General features: G+C 43.8%; 1 protein-coding gene across 2 annotated transcripts in view; it reads left to right on the top strand.

The window, feature by feature from the left end:
* LOC122793619 (ATP-dependent RNA helicase DDX19B-like) overlaps nucleotides 1-19160 on the top strand; it is a 622575-nt gene that overhangs the window by 287593 nt on the left and 315822 nt on the right. The window lies entirely within an intron of this gene.

The raw sequence follows: 19160 nt of genomic DNA, 5'->3' as shown, positions 1-19160 counted from the left end.
GGTACCTGAAGAACTTATGGTCTCAACACAAGCACAGCCTAGAAACCGAAATACCTCTAATCCCATGCCTGAAACAAGAGTTCCTATGGTGGGCTCAGGCATGTCAGTCAAACCCAGGTTTGCCCTTCCACAACATTCAACCAAGCCAAACCATCACAACGGACGCCTCAGACCTCGGTTGGGGGGCCCACATGCTGGACAAGTGCATACAAGGCTTATGGACTCAAGATCAGCTGCACCTGCACATAAATCAAAAGGAAATGCTGGCAGTAAAACTGGCAATCCAGAATTTCAGACCATTCCTCCAAGAAGGCCAGTTGATAAGGACAGACAACACCACAGTCATGTGGTACATCAACAAACAGGGAGGCACTCATTCATACCCCCTATGCCGGATGGCACTGGACCTATGGAATATGGCTCTGAGCTACAACATTCAGTTACAAGCAATTTTTGTACCGGGAAAAGAAAATATCCTAGCAGACATATTAAGCAGAACTACCTTGGATGCTCACGAATGGATGCTACACCCGGACATCTTCAAGGCCATCACAAGGAAATGGGGACTACCACAGATAGACCTATTCGCATCCCCGCTCAATCACCAGCTCAAGAAATTCTGCACAAGAACGTACCACCCACTTGCTTGGAAGGTGGACTCTATCCTTCAGTTGGAAAAGCCTGACAGCATATGCATTCCCACCTCTTCCTTTGATGCACAAGGTGCTATTGAAAATCAAAGAGGAACGTCCAAGGATCATTCTGATAGCTCCAGACTGGCCAAGACAACATTGGTACCCATTACTGAGTAGCATGTCTCGGAGACAAATGTGGACACTACCCCTGATCCCATTGCTGTTAACTCAGAGCGGCTACAACACCCTGCATCCAAACCTGAAAACTCTGCAGCTGACTGCCTGGAACATTACATAAGAACAACTAACCCAGATTTATCCCAAAGGGTTAAAGACATTATCCTTGAGGCCCGCAGACCTTCAACAAGAAGGAACTATGCAGGAAAATGGAAAAGATTTCTCATTTGGAGTACTGAAAGGGGAAAAGATGTGTCAAAGGTAGACATAGCCAACATCCTGGAGTATTTGACAGAGCTTTTCCATACAGGCCTGTCCTATTCCTCCATCAAGATACATGCATCAGCTATTTCTGCAGAATACAGCTTCGATCCCCCTGTCTTCTCAAGATCCTCTACTCAGGCAGTTTCTGAGAGGAATTAAAATGTAAAACCTCCTAGGAAACCACCGTTGTCAGCATGGGACTTGAACTTTGTGCTAGAAAATTGACACTCCCCTTTCAACCAGCAGCAACAGCAGAACTTCAACACTTATCCTGGAAAACTGCTTTCCTGCTGGCAATTACCTCAGCAAGAAGGGTTTCTGAGCTACAGGCTTTAATGGCAGTACAACCCTTCCTAATCTTCTATCAAGACAGAGTGTCCATGAGAACAAATCCTACATTTATGCCTAAGGTGGTATCCAGAGTATCTTTAAACCAGGCTATCCACCTACCTACATTCTTCCCCAATCCACAGAACAGGGGGGAAAAACTGCTGCATACTTTGGATGTACATAGACAGTTACGCTACTACCTGGACAGAACCAAGGGCAATAGAAAAACTGACCAGCTTCTGGTAGCATATGCAACAGGAAGGGAAGGAAAAGCAATTTCAAAACAGACAATCTTCAAGTGGATAGGAAATTGCATCAGATTCTGTTACTCCTACCATGGAAAGCAAACTCCACAGAACATAAGGCCTCATTCTACAAGGGCTACAGCCACTACCACAGCTTTCTTAAGAGGAGTGGCTACCAAGGACATTATAGAGGCTGCTACTTGGACCTCCGTGCATACATTTGCCAAGCATTATAACTTACCTTTATACTCTAGATCCCGAGCAGGGTTTGCCACTGCTGTTTTGCAAGGGATCCTAACTACACCATAATTTCTTCTCCTTTCCTCCTCCCCTAGTTTAGCTATGGTATTCTACCCATTTGTAAAGACTGCAGATGCATCCTTGAAGGACATAGTACAGTTTTGTACCTACCATAAATGTAGATGTCCGAGAGGAATGCATCTGCAGTCAGGATTACCCACCCTCCTTCCCCTCTGAGGTACTCCTGGGTATTTGCCAATCTACAGCTAGCTTGGGGGGGATCTATTATGGTGTATTTGTTTTGTATATATGTACATACATGCTTATTTTATGTGTTTGCTCTCTACTATTTGGAAACTTTGGCATTTATCCAAATTTACCCATCCAAGAGGGCACCTGGCATCTGGGGCAAGAAACACTGAGGAAAATGGCGTCGGCTGATGCCTTTATACCCGAATAACTGCCGCAATGACGTCGGGTGAAGTGCGACACCAGCCGAAGCCAGACCCAGACTTTGGAATCCGGCCGACCGAAGGGCTGCCTGACGACAGGACAACCCATTTGTAAAGACTGCAGATACATTCCTCTCGGACATCTACATTTATGGTAGGTACAAAACTGTACTTTTTCTTTCTTGTAATAACTGTCATTCAGTCCAGCCTTACTTAAATTGCTCAATTCCTTCTTTTGTCTTAAACTTCACTCCTCATCCTGAAAATTATTCTACATGTATTACTCATATGAATTCCTTTTTTTTCTGTTGTGTACTCCTTCCCTTTTCTAAGGATCCCACTTTAGTTCTTTTATCTTTTTACAATTTTTATATTTCAAATATAGTTAGTTTGTTTTGATTTCCATTTTGTAGTATTTTTCTTGACAGCCAGTGGGATTCAACTTAATAAGGCCTTAATATGTCTAGGCAGTTCACATTCTGTATTCCAGCTCAAAAGAGTAATTTGCTTAGTTAAAAACATTTGCTCCTCCAGTATTTCTGACAAGCGAGCACTCTTCTAGAGAAATTGTAAACTCTGCCAACTCATTACACTGTCAAGTCATTTGCCGATTTACCTGTTTCTTCCCCATTACACCTTTAACATTTGCTGTCTACCTGAGGAAAAAAAGTATAAGAAGTCTGCCAGAGAGATAAAAATACTTGTGTAAATATTTCCCAGCAAAAATCCTAAAGCTTCTGGACTTTGCATACTTGGGAGCTATACATATGTCTTCCCATTGTATATTGCTTTTCCAGATGTTCATCATGTTACACTCCTGCAGTCATCACACTTGGGTTATCCTGCCGTCAGGCGGTCCCGCAGTTGGCCTGAGTTCCAAAGTCTTGGTCCGGCGTCGGTTGCGGTCGCTTCTTCCCTGACATCAGTGCGACAGGGGTATAAAAGAGGCAGCCAATGCCATTTTCTTCAGTCTTTCTTGCCCTGCGGTGCCTGAAGCAGAAGCAGTTCGCAAGTGCCGGTCGGCTGACTCCTGAGATTTTCAAATCGAATTTCAGACCAAAGTCTTCAATAAAGCTAAGTACCCCATTGGGGAACCTTTTCTTGCCTCAGACCGATGTCAGAAAAAGTGAATAATTGCATTTCTTGTGGGAAGCAAATACCTCATAAGGATTTTCATTCATATTGTATTCCTTGCCTAGGCCCAGACCACGACGTCGCTGGTTGCCTGTTTTGTGCTAGGTTTAACAAACGAACCATTAAACGTCTGTTTGATTTCGCCCGACATTATTTTGGTAGAAAATTTAACTACACCATGCCGTCGGAACAACCGACGACCGGGATGCATAAAAAACGCAAATTCAAGAACAGGCAGCCGAGACTCAAACAAGACACCGAGGCCTCTGCTAGGCCAGTCGCTGGTTCCCCGGTTTTCAGTGAGGCGCCAACGCAGCCCCTGACGACCGCTGATTTAGAACACCAGGCTGCATCCGACTCCCAAGCAGAGATTACTGGCCTTCCAGAGCCTTTATCTTTAGGCCCTCCCAACTCCATGGCTGAGGGTGATTCTGGTGTAGCTGAAAGGCCTTCAGTGGCTGAAGGTGTCTTCAGACCGACTACACTTACTATAAAATCCTATGTAAAGCTGAAAACTCCTTTAAAAGTAAAGAAGCCTGTACAGCAGTCACCAGTACAAGGACCCATGCCTAAGAAACGGATGCTTAAGATGGCTGAAGACTTAATTAACCTAATCAGGGGTTCCCATCCCCCTCCTGACAAAAGGCCTAGACAGGAGGAGGACTACGCATCCTCCGACCAGGTTTCTATTTCCTCAGATTCTTCTGAGGAACAGGAATACTCCTTTCCCGCTTATGAAGACTCTGATGCTGAAGAGTCTATTCCTTCAGCATCTCCCCCTGAAGACTTGTCCTTTGGGGAAACTTTACATACTATGAGGGAACACTTCCACTGGGAAGGCCAGGATTTCTCTGATTCCAAGAAAAGGCTCCGTGATTTCCTTTTACTACCCCAGCACAGACCTCTTGCTATTCCACCTGTTTTAGACATTGTGGATGATGTTTACTTTATCTAGCCTTCCCAGATTCTTTATCCCCTGCTCCAGTCAAACCAGACAGATACTACAGAGTCCCTGACTCCCACAAATTCCTATATAAAAGCCCTGTTGCTGACCCAGAAACCATTTCCCAGGGTCCCAAGGGGGTGAAGGCCTCTATTGCTAAAAATCCTGTGCCCTCTGAAAGGGATTCTAGAGCACTAGACAGATGGGGAAAGAAAGTATATACCTCGGCTACTCTAGCTATGAGGGCCTTAAATTGCCAGTTTCACATGCTGAAATATCAACAATATTTGATGTCTCAATTAAAACAAAAAATGATCACGCATACAGAGCAGCCTGATTACAAGGAAATGCAAGACTTGTTGCATGCAGCAGAACAAGTGGGAAAACATACTTTGCAATGTGGTTTTGATTCCTTGGAAGCTTCTTGTAGAGCAGCAGTAACAGGGTCTGTCATACGTAGGCATGCTTGGTTAAAAGAGCAATCTTTACCTGATCATGTTAAAGCAAAATTATTGGATGCACCTTTACAACAGGATGTTTTATTTGATGTGAAAGCAGAACAGGTTTTAAAGAAAATGGAGGATAAAGCAAAATCTATGCAGACGGTCAAGGATTTTTTTACAGGTCCAACCCCCTCGTTTCAGCAGAAATTGGCCAACAAAAAACTGGTCCTTTCCAGCTTCAGACAGACCACAGAGGGGTAAATACAGACGCCCTAGGGGCAGAGGTCAGCCACAAGGCTCTTGCAAGCCTCGACAATGGGGGGGCCACAGCACAGAAAGGAGAAGACAGGTCTCAAACCTTCAGAAGACAATCACAATGACTTACCCCTCAGACTGCCAAACAAATCCCTCTTGGCAGCTCCCTTGGTAGGAAAACTTGCACTAAGACAAATGGGTCCTAAATATTGTATCTCAAGGATACAGGTTCCACTTCCACACTTTACCAAGGATAAAAGGAATGCCAAACCTGCCACCAAATCAATGGGCAGAGGCTCAAAGACAAATTACAGCACTCATGGACATGAGATCCATTCAACAGGTTCCTACACAGGAGCAAGGACAAGGATTTTACTAAAGACTCTCTCTGGTTCCCCGAAAGGACAAAGACTGGAGACCCATTCTGGACCTCTCAATCCTAAACACATACCTAGAAGTACCCAAATTCAAGATGCTCACACTACAGCAACTTCTTCCCATGCTGGGCAAGAAGGCTTGGCTAGTAACGTTGGACCTCAAGGAGGCATACCTGCATGTCCCTATCGGACAAAATTGCAGAAGATACCTCAGATTTATAGCAGGTTCAACTCATTACCAATTCTCTGCACTGCCCTTTGGCTTATCTACTGCGCCCAGAGTATTCACAAAATGCCTGGCACCAGTAATTGCATACTGCAGACAGAGGAATTCAAATATATCCATACCTGGACGACTGCCTTATTCAAGCAGAAAGCAAGGGCACTCTTTTAAAACATCTGGCGTTTGTAAAAAAAAAACCTACGAAGTTGCATAGGGTACACAGTAAACGAAAAGAAGTCAAAACTAGTGCCTTCACAAGACGTAATATTCCTGGGTGCCAGCTTAAATACAACAGCCCAGATGGCTTATCTCACGCCAGACAAGCAAGGACAACTGACTCAATACTTCAAAATTATGGCAACAAAGACCCAACTCCCTGCAAGAAAAATTCTGCAGGCCTTGGGATTCATGGCATCTTGCATACTACTAATACCATATGCCAAACTGCATATGAGGAAATTACAATGGTACCTGAAAAGCGTATGGACTCAACACAGCCACAGCTTGGAATCAATAATACCACTCATTCCCTGCCTTCAGCAGGAATTTCTATGGTGGGCTCAGGCATGTCACCTCAACAAGGGTCAGCCTTTCACCTTACCCACAGCCAGGCAATCGGTTACAACAGATGCATCGGATTATGCCTGGGGAGTACACATGGCAGGACAGTGTATTCAGGGCAAATGGTCTGCAGATCAAATGCATCTCCACAAAAAGAGATGCTAGCTGTACAAAATGCCCTAACAGCTTTCAAGGACCTACTACATCCAGGACAACTACTAATAAAGACGGACAACACCACAGTGATGTGGTACATAAACAAGGGGGCACACATTCCTACCCCTTATGCAGGCAAGCAATGACCTTGTGGAACACAGCACTGACCTACCAAGTTCAACTGCAAGCAGAATTCCTGCCAGGAAAAGAAAATACATTGGCAGACGAACTAAGCAGAAATATCATAGATCCTTACGAGTGGAAACTAGATCCACAAGTATTCACAATGATAACTCAAAAATGGGGGCGCCCAGACATAGATCTCTTTGTCTCCCCCCAAAGCTACTAACTGCGGAAATTTAGCACAAGGACATACCACTCACAAGCTTGGAAAGTGGACGCCCTCTCATTCAGCTGGAAAACATTGACAGTGTATGCCTTTCCGCCACTGCCCCTTCTGACAAAGGTGCTACTGAAAGCCAGATTAGAGAGGCCACAAATGATACTCATTGCCCCAGACTGACCACGCCAGCACTGGTATCCAATGCTAAGGAACATGACTCAAGAACCTCCATGGATTTTACTTCAAATTCCTTACCTGCTGACTCAGCAAAACAATCAGATTCTACACAACCAGCTCAAGACTTTAAATCTGGCTGCATGGCAGATTACCTAAACAATCCGTCAACACTTCTCTCTAAAGCTGTTATGGATGTCATTCTGGAAGCCAGGAGACCCAGCACCAGGAAAACCTACTCGGACAAATGGAAAAGATTTTGCGCCTGGAACCAGGCTAAAGGCCAAAATCCTCTAGTCCCAAATATTCCTCAGATTCTACAATATTTAACTGAGATGTTACACAAAGGCCTTTCTTTTTCATCTATTAAGATCCACGTTTCAGCTATTTCAGCTCATTACCACACAGATCCTCCTATATTTTCACATCCATTACTAAGACAGTACCTCAGGGGGGCTAAGAATATAAGACCGCTCCGGAGAGCACCAACACCAACTTGGGACCTCAATTTTGTTTTCGAAAAACTAACACTACCACCCTTCGAACCAGCTTTTTCAACTGATTTACAATTTTTATCCTGGAAAACTGCCCTGCTGCTAGCAATAACTTCAGCACGAAGAGTCTCAGAGCTGCAGGCCCTGGAGTGGAGCCTTTCATCATTTTTCATCAAGACAGAGTTTCTTTACGAACTAACCCTTCCTTTATGCCAAAGGTGGTATCCAGTGTAGCTCTAAACCAAACCATTCATTTACCCACCTTCTATCCAAACCCCCAGAATAAAGGGGAAAGGCTCTTACACACTTTGGACATTCACAGGCAATTATGTTTCTACTTGGACAAAACTAAGGTTTTCAGAAAATCTGAACAACTTTGTATCCTATGCTGCAGGATCACAAGGAAAGGCTATCTCAAAACAGACCATTTCAAAATGGATAGGACACTGTATCCGTTTCTGCTACACACACCATGGAAAACCTGTACCTGGTAACATTAGGCCCCATTCCACCAGGGCTACAGCAACTTCAATAGCCTTCCTCAGAGGGGTACCAACCAAGGATATTTTGGAGGCTGCTACTTGAGTTCAGTGCACACCTTCACCAAGCACTGCCACTTACCTCTATACTCAAAAACCCAGAGCTGGCTTTGCCACTGCAGTTCTGCAAGGCCTACTAGCTTCTCCAAACCCTGTTTAGTACCAACCACCCAGCCTTAGCTTTGGGATTCAACCCAAGTGTGATGACTGCAGCAGTGTAACACGATGAACATAGTACAGTTATGTACCTACCATAAATGTAGATGTTCGAGTGTTCACACTGCTGCAGTCCAGGTTACCCTCCCACCATCCCCTCTTCTTACCTGGGTTTTATCTATACCTTCCTTTTTTATACAATTTATATGATGCATTTCTATGTGGTGTATTTGCTAACAGCTGTAGCTATTGTTTCCTATTCGTGTATTTTACTTAGGATTATGTATTGCCTTCCTATTTGGGGGCACCTGACATCTGGGGCAAGAAAAACTGAAGAAAATGGCGTTGGCTGCCTCTCTTATACCCCTGTCGCACTGACGTCAGGGAAAAAGCGACAGCAACTGATGCCAGATCAAGACTTTGGAACTCAGGCTGACTGCGGGACCGCCTGACGGCAGGATAACCCAAGTGTGATGATTGCAGCAGTGTGAACACAACATCTACATTTATGGTAGGTACAAAACTGTACTTTCTCTTCCTAATCTTTTTTAACCTCATCTGATAGAATTGTATATATGCCCTACTGATGATCCCTTTTTTTTTTTTTTTTTTTTTTTTAACAGCAACAGCTTTTCATAATTTGATTAAAAAACTGTATCAGAACAGGTCTTTCACTTAGGATCCCTTATCCCTTTCTTGTTGCCTATACTCTATCATTTCCTTTAGGGAAGACTGTCTGTAACTTGCAGTTCAAGCTGCTTGTTTGGCCTCCTCCCACTTTATTACCTTTTCTCTTCAGTTATTTGCTGTCTAACTTTCTTCCTTTGCCAGTTTTCTCCAGTAAATTCCCCCCCCCCCATCTTTTTTATGTACTGTTGGTTGCAGTCATTCCTGTTGGCAAAATCTCATTTTCCATTCCTGAGTTGGCTTAATTCTTAGAATTCTTTCTGCTACTTTATGAATATAATATTCTGTATGGTGGTTGTTCTCCTTAGGAGTTGGATCCAAAATCCCACACTCCCTTATTTCTTGAACCTCCCCTCCCAAATATTTTTGTGGATGCATTGTTCCCACAAATTCCATTTATTTTTCTTTGTAGGTTGATCCTTCCCCTTTCTAAAGATCCCCACCCCATTTCTTTAACTTAAATATTGAATATTGTAAAGGAATTTGTTTATATTTTGATTTCCATTTAAGATGGAGCAGATGTTTGGAGGTATTTGCTGTTAACAGGCTTCTTTGATTAAGAAGTATATGTTGTAGTACGGATACCCCCATGGCTCTAAAACTATTTGGAATGTATCTGTGTATACTCTTGTAAGGCAGATAACCCAATTGCTACTTGGACAGATGCTGATATTATTTTGGCACTTCACTTGTATAGGGAGGGTAATTTCCAGAGCTTTGTACATGCTTTAGCTTTTCCCATTCTGACATTGACTTGACCAGCCATTCAGTCTTTGGCAGGAGATTCATAAATACCTTTTAATGTGGATGATCTGACAAGAAGTAGCTAAGTGCAGGGAACATGGCCTAATATCCTGTCAGATAACTTTAGCCTCTGTATAGGCATACCATCTCCTGTCTTCAGCAGGGGACATCTGTCTTGCTCAAAGATATCTGGTTAAGTTGACAAGAAATACTGTCCATGATGATCCTTGCAGGGAAAATGTCTGTTTTGTTCACAAGTCTGCACATTCTGTATGTCTAGTAGTAGAAGTTTGTTTTGCAGCTTTGCTTTGTTGCTGTTGTCATCTTATTCAACATTTTTAATTCTGGTTGCTTTAAAAATGTTTCATTGGTTGAGTCATGTAGTTGCTTAAAGAAATTGTCTTTTTTGTGGGGAAGAGGAAAGCTTCTCTGTCCGGTTGCTTTGGTAAACCTTGTTTTACTTAGATTGTATCTGGGTAGATGTCCTTCTATATCACTGTTGCAGTCTTCTTCACAGTATGGATCTCCTGCCAAGGATAGCCCAAAGTTAGGCCAGTATATCAAAGACTTTAGATCGTGTATGCCTTACATCACATGTCTGCTTCCCATACAGGATGTAGGGCTTAAAGGTAACCCAGTTACCCAGAACTTCTTTGCCGCCATTTCAAATGCCACCATTACTGGTTGGTCAGAACGCCCTTTGCTGTGCTGAATACCTAGTCATTAGGTAAGTGCCCCATTCTTTTTGATTTTGTTCTTTTGTAGTCGCCTAGAGCTCGTCATCCAAGAAGGGAAAAATGTCTGTCAATGCGGGAGGTAAATTCCCTGCAAGGATCATCATGGACAGTGTATTTCTTGTCTGATTGCTTCCCATGACCATACATCCTGCAGCATTTGTGCCTAAGACTGTTAGAAGCTGGTTGTTTATCCTGGCCATTTATCTTGAGAACCAGAGGCTTAAACTCTTGGCCCAATGTAACACGGCAGAATGTTCTAACACCAAGGTACCGTTAAGTAAGAATGCCAAGAAATCTCAGCCCGATTCTTTGGCTGTCCAGCCTTCACTGGACATTTCTGTAGAAGCGGGTGATAGATCTGTAGGCCGTCTGGTGTCTTTCAGATTTCTTTATCACAGCCCTGATGGAGGCTGGCATGGACCTTTCCTTTTGCACATCCTCTGAGGGCTTAGCTGGTGTCTGCCCTGGGTTTCGAGGGTGAACCTCAGTTGATTATCTCAGCGGGCCTTAGAGAGATTGTACAGATTCTGGTCAGGGAAGAGGTTCTGGGTACTCATCGAATCTTGTCAAGATTGGAATCTCTGTTTTTTTGTTTTGGCTGATGTCTCTACCAAAAAAAAATAGAAGGTTAAGCATTCTTATGTGCGCCCTAAGGATCCTCAACAGGAGTGTTAGGGGGCTTTACTCGGGGCCTGTTTAATGTCTTAATGGCCCTGAAGCCTCCCCAAGGGATTTCTGTGCCTATTACCCCTTGGACTTCAACTCCTTTCAGACAAACTAGAGAATCTGATTCCTCTGAGGATTCAGAATCTGATGATGGGTCCTTGTCTTGCTCTTCCTTTGGCTTATGTCTCTGTTGAAGACTAGTCCATTGGTCCCAAGTCTCCTTTTGAGGAATTGTCTTTTGGAGACATTGTAGCTAGAGTATTTAAGTGGAATTCTTCTCAAGTGTGTGATATCCAGAAAAGATGCATTATGAGCTGCTTCATGTGGACATGTCTATACCTGTGCAGTACTTTGTGTTGGCTGCCTTGTTAGATACCTTTATAGCTGCTTTTAAGTGTCCTGATGCTCAGCCTCCTGCTGTGAAGGAAACCTGACAAGTTCTATAAGGATTCTAAGGATTGTCATCTTTATGCTGACCCTTGTGTGGTGTTAAGTCTCCTCTCTCTGACAAGCCTTCTAAACCTTTGCCTTCTTCCAAGCTTGTATCTTAAGATGAGGATAGTAGGACCAATGGAGAGAATTGGTAAGAAAGTTTATACTGTGTCTGCTTTGGTCGTTTGGGCCATCATTTACCAGACCCACATGACTAGATATGCTCTGGCCTTGATTGTCCAGGCTTGTCAGATTATTTCCAACCTCCCTGATTCTGAAGCAAAATCTTCTGCAGTATTCATTTTGGATTCTACCTCTCAAGTGACTCGTCACTGTATCAAATGTAGTTATGATGCTGCTGGTGCATCTTCTAGAGCTGCTGCCTTTGGGATAGTCATGAGGCATTACTCTTTGATTCACCTGCAGTCCTTACCTGAGGGCATTAAGGCCAAGTTGCTGGATATTCCTTTGGATAATAAAAATTTCTTTGGGACTCCTGCTGTTGATATGCATAATTCTCTTCAAGAAAATGGTAAAGCTTTTAAGAATCTTAACATATTTTAGTGTTCCCTTGCCATAAATTACAGAGCATCTATCCTACTAGGTCTGCTTTTGTTCACAGGCAGCCTCATCAGGCCACCAAAGGTAGGGGGGGTGGTGGGTGAGCTCCTCCTGCCAAGTCTTGGGGTTTCTGTGGCTCAGAAGCCTCCTTTGTGACAAGCCTGCTTTTCTTTGACATTGTGCCATCACCCTAACCCTCAGCCTGATTTCCTTCTCCCTTCGACTCTCCTCCTGTCTTTCAAATTGGCATATCATAGGTTCGTACTAGGCTGTCTGCCCTAGGGCATTTATAAGCCTAGCCAGAGTGTGTTTGGCTTTCGCCACCCATTTTAAATTAATTTTGTTATGCCCTTTTTCGAGGTTAGTATACTGTGCCTCTAACAGTGACAGAAGTGATACCCGGGGTAAACCTATGATCTCCCATCCACTCATCAAGATTCCTCTTGAAGAGAGTCAATGAGGGACTCTGCCTAACCTGGATTGGGATTTTATTCCAGAGTGAAGGGAGCCTCTGGGTTATGAATCTGTCCCTCCAGCATGTCATATTTATTTCGGTGCTGAGATTCAAGTCTCTCGAGTGCATAGCTCGATGGGATTTGGATTTTTTGAGGTGCAGCATGTCCATTAATTCCGGGTTGGACATGGCTTTATACGTCAGGCACAGATCGCCTCTGAGCAGGCGGTATGCCACTGAGTAGAGCTGGAGTTTCTTTAACCGGGCAGCATATGGCATCTGTTTGAGCCCTTTGATCCTCTTGGTGAGGTACTTTTGGGGTCTTTCCAGTTGCTGCAGGTGTCTGGTAAGGTACATCCCAAAAGGGGCATTGTACTCAATTATGGGCCTGATGAGGGATGAGTAAAGAGCCACGATGACCTCCCCTAATCTAGATGTGAATCCCTTCATGATTAGGTGGGCTATATAAAATGTTTTTCTAACCACTTTCGCCACGTAGTTGTCAAATGAGAGATTGCTATCAACTTGGGTCCCCAGGTCCTTAATTACTTCTGCACTTAATGGATTACCACCTATGTGGTAATTTGTGGGCACTTTGTTTTTGCCAAAGGGGATGACTGTACACTTTTTGGCATTTAGCTTGAGGCCATGGCTCTGGCACCAGTTGTCTGTTTCTATGAGGCCCTTTTGGAGGATGCTTGTGTCAGCTGGAGAGTCTATTATGGCGCCCAGTTTGCAGACATCTGCAAACTTGGTCAGCCACAGTCCTTCCGTGTTGGCCTGTACTTCCGAGAAATATATACCGAACAAGAGAGGTCCCAGGACTAAGCCTTGTGGGACGCCACTTGTAACTGGTTTGGAGTCTGACATGGCTCCAGCAATTCTAACCATGTGGGTTCTGTCCTTGAGCCAGTTTGCAACCCATCTAGTGACATAGGGGTTTATATTTAAGCTGGTGAGCTTATCTATAATGCCCAAGTGGGGTATTGTATCAAAGGCTTTTGCGAGGTCCAGGTAGGCTGTGTGGACCACCTTCCCCTCGTCAATGGCCTTGGTGACTGTTTCAAAACAATCAACCAGGTTTAAGAGGCAGGATCTGCCCTTAAAGCCGAACTGGGTAGGATCCAGTGTCTGTAGGTCCCCAATATCTTTATTTATGAGGTCCATAAACCACTCTTTATTGTAAATCATCATCACTGTCTCATCATATTTACTTCACATTAACCCTCATTATATTGTATTGTTTTGAATGCTTGTAAATTTTGAGCGTAAATGTTTTATCTTTTACTTTTGTATAATTTTTAGTAGCAATCTTTGTATGTACCTAATCTGCCTGTTTTTTGGAGCTTTTCTCCCCAGGACTCCATTGAAAACGGGTTCTTTTTGGCCCAATGGACTATCCTGGTAAACCAACTGCAAATAAATAAATAAAAATAAATAAAAATGATGATCCTTTCCATAGCTTTGCAGACCAAGCTAGTCAGGCTTATGGGGCGATAGTTTCCAGGATCCGTTGAGGCACCACCTTTGTGGAGAGGGACCACTGTTGCTGTACGCCACTCTTTGGGTACATATCCTGTAGTAAGGCTGAGATTGAACAGTAGTTTTAGGTTTGGGTTTAGCTCTTCTTTGAGTTCATGTAGGACGCAGCCCAGGACACCGTCTGGTCCCATTGATGCTGTGTTTTTTGCTTTGGAGAGGGCGGCTCTTACCTGAGCATCTGAGATGTCAGGGGCAGCACTCTGCTGGGATAGATATTTGCCCTTTTGGTGGGGTTTGTGCTGAACCTGTCAGCTAGGATGTTGGCAATGTCTGTGGGTTCGTGTATTTTTGTCATTTTGGACTAATTCTGAGCATATCTGGGAATTCCCACCCAGGTTCCTAACATAACTAAAGAAAGCCTTGTGATTATCCTTAGTGTCCTGTGCAATTTTTCTCTCGAAGCTGGCCTTAGATGATTTTATGAGTGCCCGTAGTTTTTTGCTAATACTGATCAGAGATGCCTTCCCTTTTTGGGATTTTGCTCTATCATGTAGTAGCTTCCTCTTTCTATTGTATAGTTTGTTTATGGCTGGGGTCCACCAGACAGGACGTCTGCCTTTGGAGGATTGGGTCTTGGTTTTATTTGGGATTGCATGATCCATGCATTCCTGAAGGTGTTCATAGAATGTGTTTATAAAGGATTCTGCAGTCTGGGCCGTATTTTCCACAGGCCTGGGGGCTTTGAAGGATTCCACATCGGTTTGGAGGAGTGTGAAATTTGCTTTAGAGAAGTTTTTCACTGTGGTTTTCTGGGCAGGGGGTGGGGTCGGGATGTGAATATCCAGTGAGATTAGTTTATGGTCTGATCTTACCTGTTTGGGATACACTTCTGGTCTGGAGCATAGAGTCCCCATGTTGGTGATGATCAGGTCCAGTATGTTTTCCCCTCTTGTGGGAGTGGTAACAAGTTGTTCCATAGCATTTGAGTTTATAAATTCTAGGAACCTTTTGGGCTAGGGTGTTGGAGCTAGAGTAATGCTCCCAGTCTATGTTTGGGTAGTTGAAGTCGCCCAATATAATGGTGTTTGGAGAGACCTTCATATTTTCCAGTGTTCTCAGGAAGGCCGAGTGGGGTTCCTGGGTTTGTGAGGGTGGTCTGTAGCAGGCTATAAACTGGAAGGCAGTTTTACCCACTGTTAATTGCACATGGATAGTCTCTGATGCTTCGTGCTGTGCCACCAACCTGGAGGTGTGGGTATCTTTGACGAATATTGATACTCCCCCTCCTTTTGTGGTTCGGAACAAGTTTTGGGGCCGAAAAGCATGGTATGAGGTATAACCTGGTAGTGCTGGGGTGCTCTCGGGAGCCTTGAACCAGGTTTCTGTTACTGCACAGATATCTATGCTCTCCATGCTAAGGAGAGTTTCGAGTGCGTGCATCTTGAGGTTTAGACTTCTGGCGTTGAGTAGCATTACTCTTAGTTTCTTATCCCTTGTGATACGTATGGAGGTGGGTTTGTCTTTTGAGCCTTGCCTAAAAAGGCACTATGGGGTGGCAAGAGCCTTTGCCAATATCCAAAGCCCAGGGTGACAGGTGCAAGCCGCCCTAGCGAAGCATCATGGCTTGTCGAGCATGTCATCCCAGGCTGACAGGCATTGGATCCCCTTTGAATGACACCAGTACTTAAGCCAATTGTTGAAATTGATCATCTTGTCTTCATATTGTGGCATCATTCTTGGTGAGGGTAAGATGCTACTCAAGGTCAGGGTCATACCGGCCTGGGCTACATGCTCAGAGAGCTCCTCTGTCTCTCTTCATGTAGTCCAGGGAGGTACGTCTCAGGTCATTCACACCAGCATGGACAATGACTGAGTCATATTTGTACTTGCCTTGGAGTGACCTGAGTGCTTGTGTTATGTGGTGGATCCTAGCGCCCGACAGGCAGCTCACCGTGACTTCTCCTTGTTCAGCCTGGTGAGCGGGACGTCAGTGTGCCTGACTGAGTCACCTATTACAAGTGTATCAGGTGTGTTGTTTAGCCTTAAGGGCTGTGACTGTTCGGCACACTGGCTTTGTGAGCTATGTGTTGCACGTGTTTTGTTTTGGGGTAGCGGTTGCTTGGCTGTCTGCAATGGAGGTCTTTGCTGCTTAGGCAGATTTTTATTTAGAGCCTCCGAGTATGTTTTTGTGTGTTTATGTGTTTGGTTTGCTGTCGTGATAGGTCTGTGTGAGACTGGAATTGTAGTGAGTGTGGTTTCCTTCTCCTCCTGACTGGTTACGCCAGTACTGAGTTGAGAGAGCTTAGCCTCCAGTTTGGCTATATGGTTGCATCTCTCACATGTGTTGGAATTTGTTGGGAGGAGGAGAGGGTTATCTGTGTACATGGGGCAGTTGTAACATTCCCTCAAGATTCCCGGATTCACCAGCTGGACCGGAGAGGAGATTGACAACTGACTTTTGGACATGCTAGAATAGTATTGGGAATTCCTTTATAATTGAAAAAAGGGCCAGTGGGGAACAAGGTACTCAAGGGGAGTTTGTGAGGGTGTAGTGCTTTTAATTTTTTAGTGCTGACTTATATTATTGCTTTAGTGAGCAAGTGTCAGGTAACTTAATGCAAAAACGATAAACAGTAACTTTCTTTCAAGTGAAACAAGGAAATAAGTACAGTAAGCAATGCAAATATCACTAGGGATCCACAGAAGCGCTGAAAAGCTGCTTTTTAGGTGGAATTAGCGTTTCTGGGAAATAACAAGCATACAAACAAAGCTAGATTCAGCAGGCCTGGATCTAGTGTATGCTACAGCAAACAAGGTGTACCAGTTTCAGTAAGAAGCAGTTCAAATATGCAGGCACTATAAGCCTTGAACCAGAAATTCCTAGCTTAGAAGGGAAGCGTCCAGCCTCTCCTCCCACAAGAGTGCATACCACGAACCCTCATAATGTAAAATAACTGGCCTGAAGCCCAAGTGCTTAAACTAGAATTAATATACTTTTAGAATAACAGACACTGAACCCTCAATCAGCAGTTCCCAATTTAGAAGGATGTAAGCTACCTGTTCTGCCACTACAGTGCAGACCACAAACCTTCTTAATGTAAAGCAACTGGTCTGAAGCCCAAGTGCTTAAACTAAAAGGCTTAGAATGAGTTACACCAAGCAGTAATAAATACAATTGAGTACTTTTAAGATGACGCAAAAGCAAAATAAAGTAGGAAAAAACACAAATACAGTAAAAGCAGATACATTTTTTTTTTTTTTTATTTAGTGGAAAGAGAGAAAGGAGTAGCAGAAACTAAGCTGATTGGCCTTCTCAAATGTTCTCCCTGTACTGGGTAGAATGAGGTAATGACACTAGACTGGGAGGAGGGTCCCAGATCAAATTTACACTAGGGGCGGGCAACTGCAAAGTCACCAACTATAAAAACACTATACCAACAGGGAGGAAGGGTGGGAAACAAACTGCAGAAATGTTTCTCACAGCTGAAAAGCAGCAGTGAGCCTTTAAATGAAAGTTTTAAACAGCTAAAGGAGCCTCTAGAAAAAAGAGTTCAACTGCAACAAGTTATCAGAAACAAACAACCCAACAGATGCTTAATAAAAGTGGACAATTTCCAGTTAATACCTCACACACAGTGAAACTAGCTAGAAAAATGCACAGTACACAAAGTGCTATAAATAACAAAGAAATAAAGAACAAAATAAACAAAAAACAGGATACTTAATGTTATATATTATAGCTCCGAGTTTCCTCAGTGTCCTTCCTTCGATCAGTTCAGTGTGAAATGGCTTGTATTCTTGGGTTCTGTCATCCGTCAGAGTTACTTCATGGTGTGGAAGTCTCTCCCTCCTTTTTTATGGATTCCCCAACCTCCTCTGGAAGAACTTAATTTCTCAGAGGTGGACCAGGGAATTATTCAACCTGTCCCTCCTTCACAGGTAGGGAAGGGATTTTGCTCCAGTATGTTCCTGGTCCCACAAAAGGAAGGCACTTGGAGAATTATTCTGGCTCTCTCCTTGATCAATACCTTTCTCAGGGTTCCATCTTTTCAGATGATTACTCTTCAAATCCTGTTTCCTCTTGTGCCTTGTATGTGAAGGGTTTACCTTCATTTGCTTATTCACCATCTTTTCAGGATGCTTTGTTTCTCTATTTCTTCCTCTCATTTTCAGTTCTATGCTTTGCCCTTTGGCCTCTCTTCTGTCCCAAGGGTATTCACAAAATACCTAGCTCCCCAAAAATCTTTTTACCGACCTCCCTTTTGGCCAAAACAGCACTGGTTCTCCCTCTTAATGCATCTGGCCAGGCTGCAGTCATCACAAGTTACCTCACTGATTGGAACCCCTTGCGAAGACGAGGGGCCACTTATCCGTCCGCAGTGACAGTATGGGTGATATAATTTTGATCTCTTTTAGGCACTTCTTTTCTAAGGGCATGCTCAGATTTGTACAGGAGGCAAGAAAACCTGCAATCAGAAAGTCTTGTTTGTCCAAATGGAGGAGATTGTCTCTCTGGTGCCATGCTCATAACCAGGATCCTTTCTCAGTGGGGTGACTCTCTGGTTCTTAACTATTTGTGTGAGTTTCTCAAGTCTGGCTAGGCCTATTCTTAAGGCCCATTTTTTAGCTATTTCTGCCTGTCTGCCCTTGAATCCTCCTTTGGCATCTCACTTTGAGGGCAAACAGTTTTGTAAGTGCGTCCCTCTGTACTAATCCTTCAAGTATGCTGAAGATAGTCATTGAGGTGTCTTTGCATCAGGGAGTTCAACTCCCTTCTTTTTTTCCTTCTCAGTCTGCTAGTCAGAGGGTTCTACATACCTTAGGTTTGTACAAGACAGCTCAGGTATTTGGATAAAACCAAGGCCATTGGTAAAACTGACTATCTTTTTGTTTCTCTTCATCCCAGGACATTGGGTTTGGCTGTGTCTAAGCAAACTGTTACTTCATGGATATCTAAGGCCATTTCTTTCTTTTCTTTTCATGGCAAATGTCTGTCTACATCCGTTTGAGCTCACTCCACTATGGGTGTTGCCTCTGCTGGTGCTTTCTTCAAGGGGTTGGACACCAATTCCATTACTGAAGCTGCTATTTGGTTTTCAGCGCATACCTTTACTAAGCATTATAAATTGGATATAGTTTCTTGGGCCAGAGCAGATTTTGCTCAAGCCATTCTGCATGAGTTTTTTGAGGGCTCTTCCCAGCTTTCGACGTCCTAGTCCTAGCTTTTTTACTCTGCAACAGTGAAGAGAAGGACAT

This window comes from Protopterus annectens, chromosome 2.part0, assembly GCF_019279795.1.
Source record: "Protopterus annectens isolate FY-2018-M chromosome 2.part0, PAN1.0, whole genome shotgun sequence".
Lineage (NCBI taxonomy): Eukaryota > Metazoa > Chordata > Ceratodontiformes > Protopteridae > Protopterus > Protopterus annectens.
Note: the sequence above shows the minus strand (reverse complement) of the source record. Positions and strands in the feature narration are given on the sequence as shown.